Raw genomic sequence first — 5,000 nt, 5'->3', positions numbered from 1 at the left:
CATGTCTTCCATAAATCATCTATAAATCATCTATACATGCATGCATACATACACACACACACACACACACACACACACATATATATATATATATATATATATATATATATACACATCCATACATACATATATGTATCTATGTATGAAATGTATATATATAAGTATATAATAGATTTATATATATATATATCATATATCTATATATACATTATATAAATATATAGATTATATATATATATATATATAGATATATACATACACCATACATACATACATACATACATACTACACTACATACATACATAAACCATAGGTAAACTCAAGCAAATCTCGATACCTTGATTAAAACCTCTTTTGGGAGACGAGAGAACGAAGGACCCGCACAATCTCGGCTCGCAATCGATCCGACAGGCACCCACACAACAACACGGGATCACTTAGTATTCGGCCGAGCAAAACGATGCACATTTGCCCGAGTATAAAGGGCTCGCCCTGTTGAGATATGGGGAGAGCATTTGGAGTAAGCCCTTATGTCATACGCGATGCTGTACTCAAATGTAAATTTAATAGCTGAAGTTGTCTTGTTACAGAGTTCTTCAAGGAAAACAATGTGATATCGCGAACTATGTCGGTTTGCTTGTGTAAGTATGTATAAGTGTATATGTATATATGTATGTATTATATATATATATATATATATATATATATATATATATATATATATATATATATATATATATATATATATATATATATATATGCATGTTTGCATACGTGCGCATGTGTGTGTGGGGTGTACATTCATATTTATATGAATATATTAGTCATGTATTATATATATGTATATATGTTTCTGTTATATACACACACACACACATATATATATATATGTATGTATATTCATATATAAATATGTAGTAGTATATTATATTAAAATTCATATATATATATATGTACACGTATATATGTCTGAATATAACCTAACCAGCTACTTGATTACGTGGAAACGAACAAACAAGAAAAAAACGAAACACACACACAAAGGAAATTCACTTCGGTATTACCGGCCTTATAAACGGAACAGATTACACGAGAGAAGGAATTCCACCAAGGGATTATGATAGAAGTACGAAAAAGAGTGATCCCGAAAAATGCTATCAAAAGCCTCAGAGACGAGCGGGAGGGAAGTTATTTGCCGAAGGTCAACACGGGAGGTTAAAATAGTTTGAATCTGAGACGTTTTTAGGCCAGTGCTTTCTCCTTCCTGGCAATGGGAAGGTGGAATGTTCTTTTAAACCATTCTCATACACACGGTGCTCGGTGTCATGTCCTTTCTCTGCAGAACTACTTAGGGTGGAAAAAAAGATGAGAGGAGAGAGAGAGAGAGAGAGAGATAGAGAGAGGAAGAGAGAGAGCGAGAGAGAGAAGGAGAGAGAGAGAGAAGAGAGAGAGAGAGAGAGAGAGAGAGAGAGAGAGCATAAGAAATGGAGATTCTCTGAGTATTCATTTTGTTGACTTTGTTCTTCTTGCTTGAATAACATCGATTTCATCGTTAGACGATGTTAAAAACATTCAATACATATTCATTATCAAAAAGGAGAGCCCAGACATGAAAGATGTATATCTATGTAAAACTATCAAGTAGGTGCAGGTTGCATCTGAAATATGGAAGCAGCCATATTAAGTCCCTTTTCAAGGACAAAGGTTGCTAAACTCACTTGGTCATTGTTTTGATTCACTTCAGAATTCAGTTCTGACAAAATCTAATAAAGGGTAGATTTGTCACTTGGCTAACCAGTTGGTAAAGTTTCAGAATTCAGACATCATTTGGCTTGAGGACTAAATAACGATTGCATGAACCAAACCGGTTGATTTTCTTGACACCCAGCTGGGACCCTTTGCATAAACAGACAAAGGAACAGTGCTAATAATTACATACGTCATTTCAAATTCTATTGAGACTTACGAAAACTAAGCTGGTAAACTTGAAAATACTCTAAATAAATGATTAACTCCTTTGTAATCTCTCTCTCTCTCTCTCTCTCTCTCTCTCTCTCCCTTTGAATTATTGATTAATGTATAACTTAACCTTGTAATTAGGTGTAGCTCAAGGAGTATGCAAATGCTTGGTGGATTTGCAAATGAATTTATGGATTTCGAAACTAGCGCACGAAAATCATTATTTGATATGAATTGCGCGACGTATGGTAAATGTATTTAGCAGTAATAATATATACACATACAAATGCACACGCTAGCACGCACATTTATATTTTAGTCTTTTCGCTTTTGCGAAAGACTTTGTTTTTCCTTACGACTGTCATTCGTAAGTATTTCTGGTTCCTTCTTTCTCCTATGTGATATCTTAGTAGAGTGGTTCTTCTTAAATTAAAGGAGATGATTCAAACGGATAAGTTGAAAAATGTACAACAACTTTATTCTGTAACTCCATAACAAGAGAGACAGTTCGGTCGTGAGACCGTTACGTTTGATCGATAGGAATGAACTGCCATATTAGAGCATCACGTTGATAGCGAAACATTAGCTATCTCACGATTCACATAAAAACATACGTAGTCCGCCGGCTCGGAAGTTACAAGTTTCCGGCGTAGGTTAACAGGTCAACCGCTTCCCATGGAAGGTGTGTTGTAAAAGGTAGACAATATACAACACGATGACATATCAAACAAACCTAAACCAGGCTACTGCAGACATCGCATAGCGTAATCTAGATCTGCCTTGGTCACGTAGGACCCTCCTAATGCCAATGACCTCAGGTCATGGGTTTTTATTTACAGATTATGTAATTCTAAAATGTATTTATTACATATATGATAGTGCTTCTCTCGTAAAAAGATATCCATTAAACTTTGACACCAGAATACAATAGGTTTTTGTAGCACTTAAAGAAGAATTACAGTTTAGAGAGATTACTTCACTATCCTTGGGTATCATTAATATTAAACATTTCCCGGGTTCCCTCTCTCGTTAACATTCCTAATCCACAAACATGGGAGACGTGGAGATATTAAAATTTCATAAAGAAAGCTCACACAGTGTCCCGGGCTTCCAACCCAGGTCGGGTGTGTGTGTGTGTGTGGGTGGGTGGGTGGGGAGGGGGAGGGGGAGGGGAAGGGGAGGGGAGGGGGGTTTCGGAGAGGAGCGCTTAAATGAAATACCTGGAGGGGGTCGTGTTCACGAGAAGTACCTGCAATCCTCAGATTCATGCAGGAATGCAGTGACGTTCTTTGTTCGAATTACTGTTGACTGAAATGATTTTATCCTTGTATTTTTTCTCTGTTTATTTTCATTCCTCTCTGTGACGTGTTACAGGTATAAATAAATAAATAAATAAATAAATAAATAAATAAATCCCTTTATTTCCCTTTATTTGGACTACTGTTGCCTGGAATTATTTTATTCTCGTATTTTTCATCTGTAATACAGGTATAAATAAATAAATAAATAGATAAATGAATAAATTAATAAATATATAGATAAATAAATTTTTCCTTTTATTCGGGTTACTGTTGCCTGGAATGATTATATTCTCGTATTTTTAATCTGTAATACAGGTATAAATAAATAAATAAATAAATAGATAAATAAAAATGTTCCCTTTATTCGGATTAATGTTGCCTGGATTGATTTTATTCTCGTGTTTTTCATCTTTAATACAGGTATAAATAAATAAATAAATAAATAAATAAATAAATAAATATATATAAATAAATAAATAAATAAATAAATAAATAAATAAATAAATAAATGTTCCCTTTATTCCGATTACTGTTGCCTGGAATGATTCTATTCACGTATTTTTCATCTGAACATTTTCATTTCCTCTCGGTGTAGTGTTACATTAATACTGCCTGAAATTATTTTATCCTTGGATTTTTCATCAGCTTATGTTTATTTTCTCCTTATAAGGTGCTGCACCTCTCAATCGTTGACTTGTAAGGTGTCAGTTCATTGTGAGGGAATTATTGTTAAGGAAAAATAAGACAGAGTGAATGAGGAATAGAATGTAGTAGCCTTTATCGAGTTTTCTGGACAGCGTATAATGCTGTATGAAACTCTCAGCCACGGGCCATAAAACTCAGTCGGCCGTGGTGGCCTGCATTGTTGCGGTGCCAGACGCACGCTCATGGCTAAACATAATCTCAACTAAAGTAAAACCTACTAAGGCTAGAAGGCTGCAATTTTGTATGTTTGATGATTGGAGGGTGGATGATCAACGTACCAATTTGCATCCCTCTAGCCCCTGTAGTTTTTAAGATCTGGGGGCGGACTGGAAAAGTGCGGACGGACACAAAGCCATCTCAATAGTTTTCTTTTACAAAGAACGAAAAATGATGGCGCCTGTGTTCAGAAGTCGAACACCGAACGCGCATCTGAAAGGTCTCCGTGTTTTGATTAATGCATGCCGCTGAGCAGTCGACCCAAATAGTACCACTATATAACTGAGAGTTAAAGACGAGGGAGCAAGGAAGATGCCACCCTAAAAGACATATCCCCGATATCGTTCGGATGGCATGGGGCAAACTCTGACTTTGGCTTTAGCTTCGAGCTAATCAGCACCTCTCACCCCTCTTCTGGCTGCCATGGCAACCCCTCATTTACAGAGATTTGATCGTGATGCAAAAGGTCGATTTCGGAGCAAGAATGCCGTTAAATCCATCTGCATGCTGGTAAAGCCTCATTAAATACAGCACGGATGCTTGTGAAGCATTCCAGTGGAATCTACACAGTTGTCATCGGAACCATTGTGGAAGTGCTTATCACCTGAAATCAAAAACTAGTTTTTTCGATTGAATGCGAAAATACTGAAATCCCAGCAGTGTGGGCTATTTTGAAATTTGCTAACCTCCGCTCCTGACACTTAATCTAAATGTGACTTGGAATAAACACTGAATTTTCTATTGCATTTCAGCGATTAGGCTCACAGTAATCATGAATAAATATCTGATATACAAAGACCTGCTTAAATAATTTGGTTA

This window comes from Macrobrachium nipponense, chromosome 18, assembly GCF_015104395.2.
Source record: "Macrobrachium nipponense isolate FS-2020 chromosome 18, ASM1510439v2, whole genome shotgun sequence".
NCBI classification, from domain to species: Eukaryota; Metazoa; Arthropoda; class Malacostraca; order Decapoda; family Palaemonidae; genus Macrobrachium; species Macrobrachium nipponense.
The sequence above is the reverse complement of the archived record's forward strand: the minus strand, read 5'-3'. Positions refer to the sequence as shown.